General features: G+C 39.6%; 1 pseudogene; it reads left to right on the top strand.

The window, feature by feature from the left end:
- Nucleotides 1–20,587, top strand: part of LOC127223215 (uncharacterized) — a 33,994-nt pseudogene extending 13,407 nt beyond the window's left edge.
- Nucleotides 20,588–21,274: the final 687 nt, after the last annotated feature.

Below are 21,274 nucleotides of genomic sequence, written 5' to 3'. Positions count from 1 at the left end.
TTTGAAGTGAGAAAAATATATATTTCTTATCTATACATGTGATTAGCTAGAAACAAATGTATTTGTCTATTTAGCATTTTTAACTTCTTCTTTGGGAATTTCATATCACGTTCCTTATTCTGCTCAGCTCCACATTCTCCATATCCTCTCCTCATCCCTGCAGTACCCCCAAAAGAAAATAAAACTAAAAAAATCAGAGCAAACCATACAAAGCAAGCCAAAAAAAACAAGAATGAAAAACAAAACAAAATCCTCTTATTTTCTCCATCTTCCTAATATCTTTTCATTTCTTCTGGTGGCATTGTGAAGGGTGTCTCATATTACACCCTTTTGTCCCATCAGTTTTACTTGAAAATGTTCATTTCAATGAGTCACTGTTCTGTTTCAAGGCCTCTAGTTTGTGATACACCATAATCACTGATTCCATACCAAAAGTCCTCTGGGTTATCCTGAAGCTGCCCCCAAATCCTGGAGATCTTGTGGTTATTGTTCCACAACACCAGTCCATTTACAAGATCCAGCAGGTCCTACATGGGGTAGATATTACAGGGGGTCAAAGCCCATGCCTGGTTGTCGGCTTGTGTAGAAACGGAGTTGGTCAATCAAGGCCACTGGGGCGACCCACCACTGCTAAGGGGATGGAGCATGTATTCCCATGCTTAGCATAAGGATCAATTCTCCCTCATCTGTGGTAAGGAGTGTCTCTATCTCTCCTGCGTTCAATGGCCAAATATCCCATAAGTCTCAGGTCTAACTCACTGTCTGCAGTGTCCAGCAAAAGTAAGGTGCACCATGGCCCTCTCACTTCAACATGCATGGCCCCTATGGCTTCCTGAAGTTACAGATTCCATAGACATCAACACAGATCTCAAGGGCAGACCTAGAAATGGCCTGTGGCTGCAATATGTGCTTAGGTTGGTTTGTGGCTAGCACCTGCTGAGAATAATTACATAATGGAATGGTGATTGGAAACAAATTTATAATACTTTAATATTCAAATAAGTGCAGTTATTTTTATATAAATTATACTTAAATAATGTTACTTGTAAAACAACAGTGAGAAGTTATATATTTGAAAACAATCCATAGGGAAATAGATGAAAATGAATTCAAGTAAACATGATAAACAATATAGAAAAGAATCCAACACACACTTATTTGGGTTCTTAGAAAAGTTTTAAAATAACCAAATAAAGGTAATATCAAAAGTGATAACTAAAGATGATTACCAATGTTCTGGAAAAACAAATAAACTGTACCAAAATCAGTCAAGAAGAAGCTGGGTAATCTGTGTTAATCAGTCAAAGAAGAAAGACTTCACAGTAAAACTCAGGGAAAGAGGGCCAAGTCATGATATAGACACCAATTATTTGAGTATGAATATGTTGGCATTGCAATGTTAAAAGAGCTTCAAAAAGACTATGTAAAAGAAAAATGAATAGAGGCATAAAGACCAAATCATAACAAAAGACTTCTCTTAATAGAATGGTACTCATGAACTACCACACAACAATCTTGAAATGAATGATTGATCTAAGAGGAAACTACAAGGACAATTATAATTTTAATGGTAGCTGACAACTATTGAAATTAAAGATGCATAAGATTACTGAGTCAATTGTAAGCTGTTAGAAATCCCATATTAGAAATTAGAAAGGAAATTAAATTAAATTTAAAGTGCATATCAAGTAACAAGCAGAAACTAAATATAAGTACAATAAACAAGGAAAAGTTGTATAAAATGTGAACAACAAAGTGCTATAAAAATAAGATCAAAGCTTAGTTTTCAGATGGAGAAATAAAAAAGAGAAAACCATTCACTGCACTGAACAAGAAGAGACAACATTAACCTCATTAATATGAAAACAAGTATTCAAATTTCTATGGATATTAAAAAGAATGAAACAAAGATATGAAAACTGTTATGTGCCAATCCCACAAAGAAAATAATTCTGTGATATATAGGGAGTAACTAAGAAATATTGATTGATAATATAGCTCAGAAAGTGATATTTATTTAAGAACTCTAGTTCAAAACAAGAACTTTTTCTCCAATAAGACTTCCATATCCTCTTTATTTCTATTATTTCTGCCAAAATTTCCAGAGGAAAAAAAGGGGGCATTTCTATAAAAACATCGTAGAAAATGAGGAACATATATTCTTAATATTTACATGAAGGAAATATTACTTAACAAAAAAACTCAAACAAAGATATTATGTGAAAAAATAAAAAAAATAACAATTCCTAATAAACAGAACAACACAATCCATAACCAAGCATTAGAAAACAAATGATATTACCATCATGAACAGTTTTTACCAAGATGGCAATGTTAGGTAAATTTCCAAAAAAACTATCACTGAGCTTCAGTACAATAACTGAGAAAACAACAACAAAACAAACAAACAAATAAAAACACTATGCATACAAAATAAATTATCTAAACTGGAAATTTTAATAAACACAAATTCTACAACTAGTAAAATATTTATGGGTTGGGAAATGATTGCTTTATAGCCCAGTATTAGATAAAGATTTCCTTTCAACAGTCTCTTTCAAACTCATATTTAAATTTTGACAAGTAAAAACATCAAGCAGAAAAGAAAACCTGGTTTCGAAAAGGAAGGAGAAAACCTATTCTTAAAGGAAGTATACAGACAATTCAAATGCATTATAAGCCTTCTAATATTAATTTGACACATTTATGAGACAAAGTGTCAAAAATTATGCATGTTCTGTCATGTAATATTAATGATAGGTTTAAAAAATGAAGTCATACTTTCAGAGGTATGAAAAAACCAAATAATTGTGAAAAATTTATAATACCAATAAAGGTATGAATGGGGGTTACATGATGAACCACACAAACTCCATATATGCATCTTATAGCAAGCCTAACTTGAAATAGGTCTTTAGCCTAAAGTTCAGATGTATTAGTATATTTATTGCATACAAATTTCCCAAGTATTCTGTCTACAACTGATTCCCTTGATTTTTTTGAATGTATTTGTTCTATGATGTTATGTTCTGAATTTCCCAGGGACAGAAAAGCTCACTGTTTGTGTTCCTCATTTACTGTGCCCTATTTTATATACCTTAATGCTAGTATTGATGATCAGTAAATATTACTTATTGGTAGGTAGATGTGCCCTCAATTTAGTATAACTTTCCAAAATATTATACAAATCTAGGATATGATTATTTTCCCAATATTTCTTTTTAATGAGAAATTTTCTTCCAGTATTTCTAAGTGTTAAGAAGAGGTGAGCTGCTACATTATCTGCCATTTAACAAGAGAGTAGAAGTGAGACGGGAGGTGTTAGTAAGCTATAATTGTAGCTCACAGTATGAGTGCTAATTGAATGTTGTTGCTAATTCTACAGCTATAGCAGTGTAGACATTTGTTAAGTGTAGAAACAAAGTGATCATAGAAGTCAAAACATTGAATTAAAACAGGAAGTTAGGAAAGTGATTATTAACATACTACAGTATATTCAAGGAACTAAAATTAACTATAAGGAGCTCATGACAGTGAGGAAAAAAATGCTTTGCATTCAACTTCTGTGGGAGTTTCGTATTCAGAGGACTCCAATTACACATGTATTTATTCTCTTTAAGAAAATAGCCAATGGGCAACCAAATCAAGAATTCAAGAATTCTAATATTTAGTAATTTCTGTACATGCTGACTTGAAGGTTTTATTTTGTTTTGTTTTGTTTTGTTTTTTGGTTGAGAGATCATATTCTCATGTAATAAATTTAGTTTACAAAAAATGGTGAGATGGTTTGGTAGCTAATGATGCTTGACATCAAGCTTGGCAACCTGGGTTTGTTCCCAAGGACACATGTGGATATATGGATAGAAAGAAATCAAGTTGCCTTTTCAATTCTAAACATGTCTATGGCACATGTGAATACATAAACACAGATGTAAACAATAACTAAATAATTTTGATATTTGTTACCATCATGTTTTTGCTAAAAAAAATATTGTGCATAATTTGAAATAATTAACATGTAACAAAAATATAGTTTTAGATTTGGAGAATTTTGTGAAAGGTTAAAGTTAGGATATATAGTGGCACATCTCCATAGAAGTAAGTGGTGAGTTCCCGTGAAATAAGAATGAACAGTTCCATGTTCTAATCTATGCTTCCTATTTAGAGAGGTCATGAATCTCTCACCCAGTAGTCAGTAGAATACAAAGTGTATCAATTGAGCTACACTCCTGCTGTGCAGCAGTGCTCATCCCTTCTCCCCATATGTTTTGATATCTGAGATCCCACCTCAATATTTTCTCCTCTGTTTCATCCTGCCCAGGTTCTAGTAATCTCTACTAACTAAAAATATTTTAACAGTCCAAGGAAATAGAAATGATAACTAACCTAGGGTCATTGTGTATTGAACAACATATTTCATTTACATAGTTAAATCAATGAAGCAGAAATATAGAAAGTTATATTGTATATCCACTACATATGGTAATATTAGTATATATTTTTATGTCTTCTCTGTTGCCTAGTTTCTATTTTCTTTTTAATTTATTTATTTTTTATTATTTTGCATATTGATATCAGTTCCCTCTCCCTCTCCTTTGCTCCGTCTGTCCTCTTCCTCCCTCCCATGCCCCCACCACCCTCCCATTGCCTCCCCTCACCCACTAAACAGGGAGAGTGGTGCCTTCCAGGAGGGGTCAAGAAAATCCATCAACTCATTCTGAGTAAAGACTAAGCCCTCCCTCCTACCTCTAGTTTACGGAGGTATCCCACCATGGAGAATATTCTCCCAAAGTTATTTTGTGCACCAGGGATATATCCTGGTTCCACTGTCAGAGGTCTCTTATACAGCCCAGGCTATCTAACTGAAACCCACATTGAGGAGAACTGAGTTGGTCCAAAGCTGGTTTCCCAGATATCAGTCTGGAGGCCCATTGGCTCCTCGTTGTTCAGGTGGGCTCTCTCTGTGTGTTTCTGTAGCCTGGTCTTTCCATCCCTCTCTGCATCTGGATTCCATTTCAGCTCAGTATTTAGCTTTGGGTGAATATTTCTGTTTCCATGAACTACTAGATGAGAGTTCTATGATGGTGGATAAGTTAGTCATGAATCTCCTTTATGGTAGCCTTTCCACTGTTGCTCAAATTGTTAGTTGAGGTTAATCCTGAAGGTCTCTGGACAATTCTCTAGAGTCAGTTTTCTCTTCAAACCTATAATGGCTCCCTGTTTTATACTAATGTTCTCTACTTTTTTTCTCTCATCTATGCCTCCCCTGACTTAATTCCTAGTCCCACATGCTTTCAGTTGTGCTGTTAATTCTCCTGTGTGACTATTCTCTGTTTTCTTTATATGGGCATTTAGTGTAATGAACTTTCCTCTTAGCACTGTTTTCAAGGTGTCCCATGGGTTCTGGTATGTTGTGTCCTCATTCTTGTGAATTGTAGGAAGTCTTTAATTTCTTTCTTTATTTCTTCTTTGACCCAAGTGTCATCCAACTTTGCATTGTTCAGTTTCCATGACTTTTTAGGGTTTCTGCGGTTTGTGTTGCTGTTGAATTCCAATTTTAAAATATGGTTGTATGATAAAATACAGGGGAATATTCCAATGTTTTTTGTATCTGTTGAGGTTTGTTATATTGCCTAGTATGTGGTCAGTTTTAAGGTGAGTTCCATGTGGAGCTGAGAAGAAGGTATGTTCTTTTGTGTTTATGAATTGTTCTATAGATGTCTGTTTAACCCAATTGTTATATAGCTTCTGTTTGTTGTTTTGTTTCTTTTTTAAGTTTCTGTCTTGTGGTCCTGTCTTGTGGTGAGAGTGAGGTAATTGATGTCTCCCCCTAGAGTGTGTGAGGATTTATGTGAGGTTTGAATTTTAGTAGCATTTCTTTTATGAATGTGGTTGCCTTTGTATTTGGGACATAGATGTTCAGAATTGAGACTTTGTGTTGAAGTATTTCTCCTGTGATGACTACGAAATGAACTTCTTCATCTCTTATGATTAATTTGAGTTTGAAGTTTTAACTTGTTTGATATTAGGATAGCTACACCTGCTTGCTACTTGGGTCCATTTAATTGGAAGATTTTTTTCCAACCCCCTTATCCTGTGGTAATGTCTGTCTTTGAAGCTTAGATGTGTTTCTTGTATGTAGCAGAAGAATGGATTCTCTCTTCGTATCCATTATGTTAGCCTGTGTCTATTTGTATGTGTGTTAAGACCATTAATGTTGAGGGAAAGTAAGGACCATTGGTTTTAAATTCTTGTTTGGTTTAGATTTGTTAGCGGTGGTATTTTGAATATATTTGCCTTGTTTTTTGCTTTGGGTTATGGTGAAGTAGGATTATCTATTGCCTTTGTCTTAGTGAGCATAGTTAACTTCCTTGGGTTGGAGATTTCCTTCTAGCACTTTCTGTAAGACTGGATTTGTAGATATGTATTGTGAAAATCTGGATTTGTTATTAAATGTTTTCTCCATCTATAGTGATTGAGAGATTTGCTGGGCATAGTAGCCTGGGCTGGCATTCGTGGACTCTTAGTACTTGTAGAACATATATCTAGGACCTTCTGGCCTTAAGAGTTTCCATGGAGAAGTTAGGTGTAAGAGAGACCTATTTATTTATTAATTATTTTTCATCCCTCCCTTGTCCCACACCAATCTCCCTATCTGGTCCCCTTTCAACTCCCCAGGGAGGGTAAGGTCTTCCATGGGGGAATCTTCAGAGTCTATCATATCATTTGGAGCATGGCCTATGCCCTCTCCCATGTGTCTAGTCTGAGAGAGAATCCCTCTGTGTGAAATGGGAACCCAAAGTCCATTTGTATACTAGGGATAAATACTCATCCACTGCCAGAAGTCCCATATATTGTCCAGGCCTCCTACCCATGTTCAGGGGGTCTGAATTAGTCCTATGCTGGTTTTCCAGCTATCAGTCTGGGGTCCATGAGCTCTCCCTTATTTAGGTCAGCTGCTCTTTATCCATTTGCTCATGACTCCTCCCTCGCTGCAACTGGATTCCAGGAGTTCAACTCAGTGTTTACCTGTGGTTATCTGCTTCTGCTTCCATTAGCTACTGGATGAAGGCTCTCTAGGATGGTATGTAAAGGGTCATCAATCTCATTATCAGAGAAAGCCATTTAAGGTTAGCTTGTCCACTATTGCTTAGATTGTTAGTGTCATTTTTGTAGCTCTCTGGATGTTTACCTAGTGCCAGATTTCTCTTTAAACCTATAATGTCTCCCTCTATTATGGTATCTCTTTTCTTGCTCTCCTCTATTCTTCATCTGCCTCAGTGTTCTTGCTCCCTCCTGTCCTCTTCTCCCCTCCTTTTTTTCCCCTTTTCTTTCTCTTGACTCCCTCTTCCCTCTCCCCTCTGCTCTCAGTTTTCTCAGGAGAACTTGTCCTTTTCCCCTTCTCCAGGGACTATGTATGGAGAGACTTATTTATTAAGAAAATGTCTTTGCCCAAACTGATGAACTTCTTAATTATTCCAATTATACCTATCTTGCCATTCTATTTGCCAACAGTGCTTTATACATTAGCCAATAAGAGAAACATGTTTTCAGAAAGACTTCTCCCATTATTGATGTCCTTGTTTCACATTTCCTGTGGTCATTTTGGTTGACCTGTGATTTTACTTGTCTTTACAGATTCCAACTTTGGGTGACTGAAATAGAGCAGGTACATGAGTAGCAAGACTGGGACATTGGATAGTCCTCTGGTTGGAATTCTGAAAACTTCCTCATCCAATTAAAAACATATTTGTGCTATCCTATCAGGAAGAACCAAACTACTCTTGCAGAGTGACTCCACTGATAACAGGACTTGTGCAGTATGTGGCAATCTGTGCACAGAGAGAGCAGAGTTCATTGCCCTGGGCCTGGCTTGGAGCTTGATGTCCAGCTTTGGGAAAAAGCCCTGAGGTCTCTTGCAGAAAAGCCTCCCACTGGCCCTACTGCAGCTTGCTCCATCAGAACAATCCTGCCACATAGCATGAGTGCTTACAGCTTCAGTTCGTTGGCTCACCCAGCTGCCACTCTTATAAATTCTCACTGAACCAGAAGGTTTCATTGCCTACCCATACCCCTATGAAGCAAGCACATATTATAACAGACTGGATATTGGATTCAACAGCAATAGTTACCAAAGAAGGCTCCCTTGGAATCATTCTGATAGGATGAAAAATTTTGTCTCTGTGTGTGTGAGTGTGTGTGTGTGCGCGCGTGCGCTCGTGCGTGTGTGCATGTGCATTTTTGAGTTTTCTTATGTGTCTATGAGGTTTGTTGCATACATGGAGTTGAGGCAGAAATGGGTTAGGCTCATTTGAATGTATGATTGGTCGCTTGTTTTGCTTCTGACTGGTCACTTTTGAGTGGATGAGCTTTCCACAGATACCATGGCTGCTTTGATAGCTGGGGCTCAGAATTATCTCTGAGTTTTCTGGCCACTGGGATCAATTTAGTAGGAATAAAAATGTCTTTTGGGTACAGATCATACTGAAAATGTTTTATGTTGTTATGTTATAATTTTCCCTTTTACAGACTCAGGAATACTTTTCTCTATGACCAAGTTTAAAAGGTACACTTGACACTGTGACAGGGAGATGAGAGCAAAACAGACCAGTGAAAAAAAGACTATTGGTTTCATTTAATTGCAAAAGCCTGTCACTAAGGAATAAACCTTATTTCACAATTTGTAAGTTTACTGGGTATAGTTAAAAATCTGTATTATCTGTGAAATATTGTTAACATAAAATTCATAGGGATGGTAATTAACAATCTATTCATAGGTTAATTTTTATATGATTTATTTATTTACTTTTATTTCATATGTATTAGTATTTTTGTGCCATCCCCTTTACATTGATATTTTGGTATCATCCCCTGAAAATGGAGTTACAGATAGCTGTTATATGTCATTTGGTTGGTGGGAATTGAACACTGGTCCTTTTTTGGAAGAGAGGCCAGTGCTCTTAACTACTGAGCCTTCTCTCCAGCCCCACATATATTCATTTTAAAGAAATCATATTGCCTCACCCTATGTTTGGATATGAGCAAAATGTGACTTTACTGACATCTTTAGGCAGCCATATGGTAGCAAAAATCTTTGCTAGTGTTGGAAAAGATGAATTTCATGTGACTTTACCACCATCTTCATTAAAGGTGACCACATGATGTGAACCAAACAAGGAGGCAACAGAAGTTTTCTAAGGTATTTTGTATTAGGATAGATTTTTTTACATGATGATTCCTATCCTGTAAACAAGATTTATGAAAGGTATGATTTAAAACCATTCTTGTTTAATAAGGTAAATTTGTGCCTATATACATTCATGTACAAGAATGAAACTTGATGGGGACCCAAAATAAAAGTTAACCTGGTGGTGTTTGTTTTAAAGGTGTGAAGGGGTCATGGACAACATCTGAATCTTGCCAATGTGGGTGGGGATAGAATTCCTAAAGAAAGCCAAGCTGCAATGGGGGACTCAAGTATTTTTGGAAATCTGGTTGTCTCTAGAAACTACAGCTACAATGAAAACAGCCTGCTATTAGTGCAAAAATAGATAAGTAGATGAATGGACTGGAATTGAAAACCCTGATATTAAGCAACAGACCTATGAACACCTGTTCTTTGACAAAACACCTAAAATTATACAATGGAAGGAAGAACGCATCTTCAACAAATGGTGCTGGCACAAATGGATGCAAAAGACTGCAGATAGACCCATGTCTGTCCCTGTGCACAAAACTCAAGTCCAAATGGATCAAAGACCTCAAGATAAATCCGGCCACACTGAACCTATTAGAAGAGAAAGTGGGAGGTACCTTTGAACAAATTGGTACAGGAGACCACATCCTGAACATAACTCCAGTAGCACAGGCACTGAGGTCGACAATTAATAAATGGGACCTCCTCCTCCAACTGGGAATCTTCTGTAAGGAAAAGGACATAGTGGACAAGACCAAAAGGCAGCTCTTCATTAACCCTACATCTCACAGAGGGCTGATCTCCAAAATATACAAACAACTGAAGAAACTAGTCACCAAAACACTAAATATCCATATTTAAAATGTGGGGTACAGAATTGAATAGAGATTTCTCAAAAGAATCCAAAATGGCTGTAAGCCTCTCTTGATAAAATTCTCAACATCCTTAGCAATCAGAGATATGCAAATCAAAACAACACTGAGATACCATCTTGCTCTTGTCAGAATTGCTAAAATTAGGAACTCCAATGACAGTTTATGCTGGGGAGGATGTGGAGAAAGGAGAACTCCTCTACTTTTGGTGGGAGTGCAAACTTCTACAGCTGTTTTGGAGATCAGTATGGCAGTTCCTCAGGAAAATGGGAATAATTCTACCACAGGACCTGGCAATTACACTTTTAGGCATATACTCAAATGATCCACATCCATGCAAAAAAAGACATCTTTTCAACTATGTTCTTATCAGCATTATTTTATAATAGCAAGAACCTGGAAGCAACATACATGTCCCTCTATGGGGAATGGATAAATAATAAGTGTTATGTTTACACAATGAAATACTACTCATCAGGAAACAAAAACAAAAACAAAACAAAACAAAATGGAATCTTGAAATTCACAGGCAAATGGATGGAACTTGAAGAAACCATCTGAGTGATGTAACCCAGTCACAAATAGAGGAACATTGTATGTACTCACTCATACATGGGTTTTAGATATAGAGCAAAGCATCACCAGCCTATAATTCACACCGCTAGAGAAATTAGGCTACAAGGAAGAACCTCAGAGATTCATACGAGGTTCCTCACAGAAGGGGTAACAAACAAGATCCCCTGGTATATTGGGAGTGGGGGAGGAGCAGTGAGTGTAGAGGGAGTTAGGAGAAAGACAAGGGGATGAGAGGAGAACATGTGGGACCAGGAAGAGAGTGAGTAGGGGGAAAATAGATAAGAGAAAAAAAAGAGAGAGAAAGATATCATAATAGAAGGAACCATTATAGGTTTGAATAGAAAATGGACTCTAGAGAAATGTCCAGAGACCAACAAACATGATAGCAATTAAAATCTGAGCAACCGTAGAAAGGCTGCCTTTAATAACCTTCTCTGATAATGAGAAGGATAGCTAACTTATATGCCATTGTAGAGCCCTACTCTAGATCCAGACCTTGAGTCAAGAAATCAACATGCTTTTGATTCAACCTTGACTCTTGAAGGCACACCTTTAATCTAAGTAACACCCTTTGCTAGAAGGACAATGCAATGAGGAAAGGGATATATTTATCTTTTGCCTGCTTGCCCTTGCCTAGTCATCACATCCATTCTTTTACTGGCATTGGCACCTGTTTTTTCAACATTCCAGTATATGCAAGAAACCAACTGAAACACCCAGTACTTTGGTACTGAGCAACTCTAGATTCTTGGATTTTCCATTCACTGCAATTGGTAGACTGCCTGATGTAATATATACATGCATGAATAAATATATATATATTTATTTATTCATGCATGTATGTGTGTATATGTGTCTAAGAGAGAGAGAGAGAAAGAGAGAGAGAGGGAGAGAGAGAGAGATTGAGATTCATTGCATAAGTTCTATGACTCTAGGGAACCGTAACTAAAAGCTTTTGGTAATAGGAATGGAGTATTGTTTGGAAGAATTTGAACTTTGGTACTTAGGGCTAGAAAAGCAGTAGGGTGCTTTTGTCCTGTTTAATGAGTCAGACTAGTAGAAGCATGGAAGTAATTGCTGCTGACCATGAGTTGAACTGTCCATGGCTGGCTCAAGATATTTCAGAGAAGAAGAATCTAAGTATGTTGCCTAGAAATCACTCTTGTGATATTTTTTAGTGGTTGGCTTTTGCCCTTGTCTGAATAATGTGCCTAAGGCTAAAGTGAAGAGTTTTGGACACTTCTATTTTCAGAGGAAATCTCAAAACAGCCCAGTATAGACTGTTGTGTGGTTATTAATAGTAACTCTAATGAAGACTAATAATGAAGAGAACCAAGCTGACCAAATGAAATTTAAAAATATACAGCTTAAGAAAATTGGAAGCAGGCAGTAGGATGGGGCTAAATCTTGTATTCAAGAAGATAAGAATTTGAATACATGGTGTGTTGACCTCAGAGTAAGATCCCACTCAGATAGTTGCTAAATTTAGAATTTAGGAAAAGGAATTTTAAAAAATCTTAGAGCTGGGTATGGTGGTACAGTTTTTTAATCCTAGGACTAAGAAGGCTGAGGATGTCTGATGTCTGAGTTTGAGGCCAGTCTGGTCTACAGAGAAAGTTTAAGGACAGACAAGCTTAGGGAGTAGAAAACAGAAAGATGGTAAAGATATTCCAGCCCCGGTAAGTAGAAGCACTTGGAAATTTAGACCTTGTAGTTATGGAGTTAAGGACAAAAGAAAGAGCCTATGGAATTTTTACCCTGAGGCTAAGGAAAGTCACGCAGGCCAGAAATTTATCAGGGGAGTCCCTGAAAATAGCCTAGAGAGGCCTTTGTGTGAAGTTGTTAAGTTGAAACTTGTGTTCCCATGGAGATCACAGGATGTTAGTGATACCAGGGTTGTGAGATATCTGTCAAGGAAATCTGCTTACAAGAAATGGAACCAGCTTTAGAGAAAGAACTGTATTAGAGTCAATAAAGGAGTTGGAGATCTACTGAGTGTTTTGACTTCAAACATGGAGATGCATGGTTTAGAGTTTGCCAAGCTGGTTGTGAGTCTTAATTTGGTCTATTATTTCCTCAGTATGCTTCCTTCTCCATGATTTGGATTGGTAATGTATATCCTGTGGCATTGTATGTTGAAAGTTAGGTGATCTGCTTTTTGATTTTGATTTTACAAGAGATTATAGTTAAGAGATTTTATAAATCTCTGAAGAGACTTGAACTTTAGACTTTTAAATAGGTTTGTGACTATTATAGTCTATGACTTTTGAAGTTATTGAATGAATTTTGTGTTATACTACTGTTATAAACTTATGGAGGCCAGGGAGTGGAATGTGATATTTTTAATGTAATTGGCTCCTATAATCCCATAGGGCATGGCACTATTTAGATGTATGACCTTGTTGGAATAAGTATAGTCTTGCTGGAGAAAGTGTGTGACTGTGGAAGCAGGCTTTAAGCCTTATATATGCTCAAGCCATACTCACTGTCTGATTTTTTTTTCCTTCTGGTGTATATAACGATGTAGGATTCTCATCTCCTTCTCCAGCACCATATCTGCCTATATGCCACCATGTTCCCCACCATGATGATAACAAACTGAACCCCTGTAAGCTACCTCAACTCAAATAAAATGCTTTCCTTGATAAGAACTGCCATGATCATGGTATCTTTTCAGAGCAATAGAAACCCTAATATAGTACTAGAAGAAAATTTGATTAAAAGTATTTTTTAAGCATCACAGTTAATAGAACTGTAAATTCTTATCTTATAAAGTTATTAACTTAGTGTAAAGTTATAAGGATAATTGAAATCTCCAAGTTAATGGTATGTTACCTCATAAAGGATCAACTTCTTTAATGTGTTCAAAACTATACTTGTAGTCATGCTAAGTACTAATGTAATTAATTACACAGCTAAGTCTTATTTACTCTCCTGTGTATGTTTAAGGTAAATGTAAATCAAATAACTAAGAACAAATAATGTTTGTTTAGCTCAGATGAATAATACATACCAGATAAAGGTCATAATACATTTCAGAGATCTGGTGGCCATGGCATTTACAATGTTTAATGGAAAAAGATTCATATGATATGACACAGAGACATTAGTTTTAGCTATGATCTCAAGGTCTCCAAAGAAGATGAGATGCAGAGTGACTCTGTCTGGAAAATGGTAATGCTATCCATCAGGAATAACTGCTCTAATGCCTCACTTGCTTCCATGTGAGAACCTGACAAAAACTGTTAGGAATTTCTGAAACTGGATGCGCAGGACATTGGGAAGTAATTGTCCCACATTACCTAAACAAAATAAGATCAGTGTGCCAAGTTCTTGCTATACTGGATAATCTCTCAGACCAGGATCTGGCTGCTAATGATAGATGCTGCCTTGGGAAATCTGCCTGATCAAAACCATTGAGACCACAGGAGCTAGTTTGGGGTGACAATCGAGGTAATGGTTGAGTCTCTGCCATCTTAATTGATACATAGCCCATTTAGATTATACTTCTTTCTCTAATTTATTCTTCTCAGATCTTCGATGACATTGGCAGCTATGCTAGCTGTAACTTTGTCAGTTTAAGAGCAACAGGCAATAATATCCTTTTCCAAGGCTACAGTCACCTTGTCAGCTCATTTCATATGTAAAATCATGACTTGCTTTTCCTAGAGCTCCTAGGTCTCCTGTTGAGAAAGGCAGACAGGTTTGCCTTGCTAAGAGGATTCACACTAAAGGATAAACAGGCTTTGGGTATAACATTTTACTCTTCACTCATTTAAAAGAACTTTCTCTGAAAATTGTACTCAGTAATAACTGCTAATATTTCTGATAAATTATTAGATGGAAAGAAAAAGGGTTATAGTCTATACAAGTTCTCAGTGTCTATGAAACATTTTAAAGGTGTATACAGTTGAGGATATGAAAAAATAAATTATGAGGGTATAAGAAAATGGTTTATGGTATATGAAAAAAGGGAAATGTTTCAGATTTCTTTTATCCTTTTTATTTTATTGGAAATTTCTTACAGACACCTGTTAACTGCTTTTTCTACAATGTGGGACTTTAGTACAGATTACAATAAATGGGAATGCGAACATATGTAAAACTTTTATCTTTCTTTTTGAGCTAAAATTTCAGGTAAGCTTCAGAGAATTGCAGAAGTCATAAGACTTGGATGAAGGTCTCATAGACCAAATGTACTCCAGATAAGTACATCCTGTTTCACCACTTTACTCTTCCTGATGATTGAATCTCTCTCCCCCCTGATCTAAGGACATAATGTCTCATCTGGGTGTCATCAAGTTGAAGATTCTTAGATCTCAACATAATCAGATCACCACTATAAAATCATGGATTTCATTAGGGATACAATTCAATGTGGTGAAAGAATGAAAAAAAAAAAAAAAATACAGCCTAACTCTCAACTGACCAGAGGAGGCTAGAACTTTAAACCTTAAATTCCAGACCATGCCTTCAGCCAGTAAATAGGCAAAAGGTCACATTCTTTGCTCTTTAAGGCAGGAACTATCACCCCACCCAGGACCCACATGAATGCAAACCTCCGGGGTTATAGAAAACTGATTGGTCTATGGGATGCAAGCTTGGATGGTTAGAATTGATTGGTTTGCACCGAGCAGGCCTGGGATGCTATGAGATGATTGGTTTACAATGTGCAGGCTTTGTTGTAATCCTATAAATGCTATCTTACTTCTGCCTTTGTGGTCCTTAGCCCTCTGCCCCTGTGTGGTGCATGACTGTGGACCCCAGTGCACTTGGAATATAAAAGACCTTATGCTTTTACATTAAGACCACTTCTCGTAAGTGACTTGGAGGGGGCACCTTTCCTCAGTTGGGACTTGACGGTCCATGCTCCATGCTCTACGGGTCTTTCATTTGGTGTGTTGGCCAGGAAACCGCAACCACCCCTCTCACCAGACTTGGATTTACAGGGATCCCCTCTAACGTTTGTATGTTTGTATGTATTATGTGTTGGCCGGTGTCTCTGTTCTGAGTAGCTGTTTTCTGGAACACGTTCTCGGTTTTGTTTTGCAGCTGTCTTCTTGTGGTGTAAGGACTAGTTGACTGTGATCAGCAGACGTGCTACGAGGGTCACAAGCTGTTGCCTTGGAGTAATCTCCTTGGGAGTATAGGAGGCTGGGGAATGCCCAGTTGCTAGCTTCATCTGTCGGCCAGTAGGGCCAAACTCTATTGTTGAAGTGGAAACTATCTCTGCAGCCCATCCGAGTCTTTTGTCTGCTTGCAGGAGATGTGACCTTGTCTGTAGTTTTATCAGGAGCAGACCGGTAGTTATTCCCCTTAGTTCAACTCTACACCACTGGATGGACCACATGTGTCCAGAACTGTTAGTTGCTGTTTTGTGCGTTTTTGTTCTGTGTCTTTGTTTACAGGTTTATCACAAGATAGATGGTAACAACCCCCTTCATTTTGACTCTTGGCAACTGAGCTGAAGTTAAGTCTCAAGCCCATAATTTGTCAGTTGAGGTTAGGAAGAAACCCTGGCAGACTTTGTGTACCTCTGAGTGGCCAGCATTGGATATTGGATGGCCCCTATTGGAACGTTTAATTCTGAGATTATCCAAGCTGTTAAAACAACTGTCTTTCAGACTGGACCTGGCTTTCATACTGATCAAGAGCCCTGTATCCTTACATGGAAGGATCTGGTAGACAACCCTCCCCTGTGGGTTAAACCATGGCCGAGCAAGCCAAGAGAGCCAGGCTCCCAAGTTCTGGCCTTGGGAAGCGGTAAAAAAATTCCACCTGGGGAACCCAAACCCTCTCCTTGAATCTACCCTGAGATTGAGGAACCTCGGGCCTGGCCAGAATCCCAACCCATTTTGCCACCCCATTATCTGATACAGGCTGCCATAGAGGGACCTTCCACATCCCCTGAAGCTCAGGCTCCATCACCTCCTGCTGCTGGAGCCAGAGCTTCAGAAGGCCTTTGCTGCTATGGGGACTCAAATCTGGAGAGGAGCCATGCCAGAGCGAACAGAAGGGGTTGTAAACCTGCTGTTATGCATGTTTGCCAACCCCCCTTGCTGGGTGGCCAGTTGCAGTCCCTGCAATACTGGCCTTTCTCCTCCTCAGATTCGTACAATTGGAAAACTAACCACTCCTCTTTCTCAAAGGATCTCTAATGCCTCAAAGGGTTGGTGAAGTCCCTTATGTTTTCTCACCAGTCTACTTGGCATGACTGACAGCAACTGCTGCAAATGCTCTTCACAACTGAGGAGCAGGAGAGAATTCTGTTAGAGGCCAGAAAAAATGATCCTGGGGCCGACGGCCGTCCCAGGCAGCTGCAAAATGAGATTGACACAGGATTCCCATTGGCTCGCCCCAATTGGGACTTCAACACCACCGATGGTAGGGAGAGCTTCAAAGTCTATTGCCAGGCTCTGGTGGAGGGTCTCTGAGGCGCCGTGAGGCAGCCCACCAATTTGCTAAGGTGAGAGAGGTGATAGGTGATTCAGGGACCAACCGAACCTCCTTTGGTGTTTCTTTAAAGGCTCATGGAGGCCTTCAGGTGGTTCACCCCCTTTGACTCTACCTCAGAAGTCCAGAGAGCTTCGGTGACTCTAGCCTTTATAGGGCAATTGGCTCCAGATATTAGAAAAAAAAAAAAAAAAAACTCCAGAGACTGGAATGGTTACAGGAAGCTGAGTTGCATGATTTAGTGAAAGAAGCAGAGAAAGTGCATTATAGAAGGGAGACAGATTAAGCAAAGGAACACAGAAAAGAGAAGTAGAAAGAAGAATGGACAAGAGTGACAGATGACAGAAAAAAAATTTGGACTAAAATCTTGGCCGCAGTGGTTGAAAAAGAAATGGGAGAGAGAGAGAGAGAGAGAGAGAGAGAGAGAGAGAGAGAGAGAGAGAGTAGAAAATTTAGAGCAGGCCCTAGGCAGTCAGGAAACCTGGACAACATGACCCCACTCAACAAGGTCCAATGTGCATATTGTAAAGAAATAGGGCATTGGGCAACAGACTCTCCCAAGAAGAGAAACAGGGAATCGAAGGTGCTAGCCCTGGGGAAAGATGAAGATTAGGGAAGATGACGTTTGGACCTCTTCCCCGAGCCCAGGGTAACTTTGAAAATGGGGGGGGGGGGGAAGACCAGTTGACTTTTTAGTGGACACCAGAGCAGAACATTCTGTACTGATACAGTGATTGGGAAAATTAAAAGACAAAAAATCATGGGTAATGGGTGCCACAGGGCAATGGCAGTATTCATGGACTACTAGAAGGACAGTGGACCTTGGCATGGGCTAGGTATCTCACTCATTCCTGGTTATCCCAGAATGCCCTTACCCTCTGTTAGGAAGAGACATTCTGTCAAAAGTAGGAGCCCAGATTCATTTTGACTCTGAACAGCCATCAGTAACCGATAAGTGGGGAAATCAATTGCAAGTCCTTACTGTTAGGCTAGAAGATGAGTACAAACTCTACGAGGAGCCGGGGCTTGACCTTGACTCTTCAGATGGGCTGGAACCTTCAATATGGACTGGTGGCTGGCCCACACTCCCTTAGCTTGGACTGAAGTATCTGGAATGGGCCTGGCGAAACAAGTGCCTCCACAGGTTATTCAGATGAAAGCTAGTGCTACACCATCATCAGTTAGACAGTTAGATTGATCTAGCAAGGCATCCTGGTTCCTGCTCAATCTCCCTGGAACACTCCCTTGCTACCAGATAGAAATCCTGGGACCAATGATTATTGGCTAGGACAGTACTTGAAAGAGGTCAATAAATGGGTGCAGGACATACATCCAACTGTTCCAAACCCTTCTAACCTCTTGAGTGCCCTCCCACCTGAGCAGAGCTGGTACACTTTATTAGATCTAAAAGATGCCTTCTTCTGCCTGAGGTTATATCCTACCAGCCAACCACTTTTTGCCTTTTAATGGAGGAACCCCAACACGGGCAGAACCAGGCAGCACACCTACCCAACTGACCAAGGGTTTACAAACTCCCTGACCACTTTTGACGAGGCCCTCCATAAAGATCTGGAAAGCTTCAGGATCCAACACCCCCAGGTGACCCTCCTCCGGTATGTGGATGACATACTTCCAGCAGGAGCCACCAAACACGATTGCTTGGAAGGAACAAAGGCACTACTGCTGGAACTGTCTGACCTAGGCTATTGTGCCTCTGCCAAAAAGGTCCAGATTTGCAGGAGAGAGGTAAAGTACTTGGGGTACAGTCTACTGGATGGACAATGATGGCTGACAGAGGCTCGGAAGAAAACTGTACTCCAGATACCAGCCCCAGGCAAGTGAGATACCAAGGCCAGACAAGTGAGAGAGTTTCTGGGGTCAGCTGGGTTTTGCAGGCTATGGATCCTGGGGCTCATGACCTTAGCAGCCCCACTCTATCCATTGACTAAAGAAGAATAAATTCTTTTGGGCCACAGAACAGCAAGAGGCATTTGATGCCATTAAAAAGGCCCTGCTGAGTGCACCTGCTCTAGCTCTCCCAGCTGTAACTAAATCTCTTACCCTTTATGTTGATGAGCATAAGGGGGTGGCCCAGGGAGTTTTAACTCAATCCCTAGGGCCATGGAACAGACCACTTGCTTATATGTCAAAGAAGCTTGATTCTGTAGCTATTGGATGGCCTGGCTGTCTAAAAGCTATCGTGGTCATGGCTATACTGGTCAAAGATGCTGACAAATGACTTTGGGGCAGAAAGTAAGTATAATAGCCCCCCATACATTGGAGGGCATTGTCCAGCAGCCCCCAGACCGATGGATGACCAACGCCCGCATGATTCACTACCAAAGCCTGCTTCTCACAGAGGGGATAATGTTAGCTCCACCAGCTACTCTCAACCCTGCCACTCTTCTGCCTGAGGAGACTTATGAGCAAGTGACTCATGACTGCCATCAGCTGCTTGTTGAAGAAACTGGAGTTTACAAAGATCTTATGGACATCCCGCTGGTTGGGGAAATATTGACCTGGTTCACTGATGGGAGCAGTTACATGGTAAAAGGTAAAAGAATGGCTGGGTCGGTGGTAGTAGATGGAACCCGCACTGTTTGGGCCAGCAGCCTGTCAGAAGGAACCTCAGCACAAAAAGCTGAGCTTGTGGCCCCAATACAGGCCTTGCAGCTGGCCAAAGGGAAATTTGTAAACATCTACATGGAGAGCATGTATACTTTTGCAACTGCACATGTGCACGGGGCTATCTATAAACAAAGGGGCTGCTTACTTCAGCCGGGAAGGAAGTCAAAAACTAAGAAATTCTAAGCTTGGTAGAAGTCTTATATCTGCCAAAAAGACTGGCCATTATACATTGCCTTGAGCACCAAAAGGGCAAAGATTTCATCTCAAAAGAGAATCAGGTGGCTGACCAGATAGGCAAGCAGGCAGCTCAGGGTGTCATCCTGCTGCCTATAGTATGGAGGTCCAAAACCCCAGAACTCAGACTTCAGTATACTCTAGAAGACTGGCAGAAAATAAAGAAATTAAACAGGTTCACTGAGACTCCATAGGGGACTTGTTATAGCTCAGATGGGAAGGAGATTTTACTCTACACAGAAGGGTTAGAATATATCTAGCAGATACATTGTATAACCCACCTAGGGGCTAAACATCTGCATAATTGGTTAAAACATCCCTTTATGTTCTGCGACTATTGGAGGGGTGGCCGACTCAGTGGTAAAACATTGTGTGACTTGTCAGCTGGTTAATGCTAATCCTTCAAGAGTACCTCCTGGGGAGAGACTGAATGGAAGCCATCCAGGAGTCACTGGGAAATGGACTTCACAGAGGTAAAGCCAACCAAGTATGGTGATAAGTACTTATTAGTTTTTATAGACACCTTTTCAGGATAGGTAAAGGCTTACCCTACCAAGAAGGAGACCTCAACCATGGTGGCTAAAAAAAAAATATTGGAGGAAATCTTCCCAATATTTGGAATACCTAAGGTACTAGGATCAGACAATGGTCCACCTTTTGTTGCCCAGGTAAGTCAGTGGCTGGCCAATATGCTGGGAGTTACATTGTGCATACAGACCCCAAAGCTCAAGGCAAGTAGAAAGGATGAATAGAACCAATAAAGAGACCTTCAGTAAATTGACCGAAGAGACTGGCATTAATGACTGGATAGCTATCCTACCCTTTGTGCTTTTCAGGGTTAGAAACAACCCTGGACCATTTGGGCCGACCCCCTATGAATTACTCTCTGGGGGAGGGCTCCTCCACTGGTGGAAATTGCCTCTGTACATAGTGCTGACAGGGAGGTCAACCCAATAGAAGAGGTAACCACTAACTACATTGACTCTTATTCTCCTCTTGGGAGTGGGAATTGCTGCAGGGGTGTGGACGAGTGAGTGCGGTTCAGATCATAGTACTTAGATAAAAGTACAAGAGCCTTCCTGGCAAAGAGGAGGCCGCCTTAAGTCATTCTTCAGTTCTAAGACTAGAACTATTAACAAGAAAAGAAGTGGGGAATGAAAGGATGAGAAAAAATATCGCCTAAGTCTCCACTGACCACAGGAAGCTAGACCTTTAAACCTTAAATTCCAGACCATGCCCTCAGCCAGTAAATAGGCAAAAGGTCACATTCTTTGCGCTTTAAGGCAGGACCTGTCACCCCACCCAGGATCCATGT

This window comes from Phodopus roborovskii, unplaced genomic scaffold, assembly GCF_943737965.1.
Source record: "Phodopus roborovskii unplaced genomic scaffold, PHOROB, whole genome shotgun sequence".
NCBI classification, from domain to species: Eukaryota; Metazoa; Chordata; class Mammalia; order Rodentia; family Cricetidae; genus Phodopus; species Phodopus roborovskii.
This window is presented reverse-complemented; position numbering and strand designations above follow the sequence as displayed.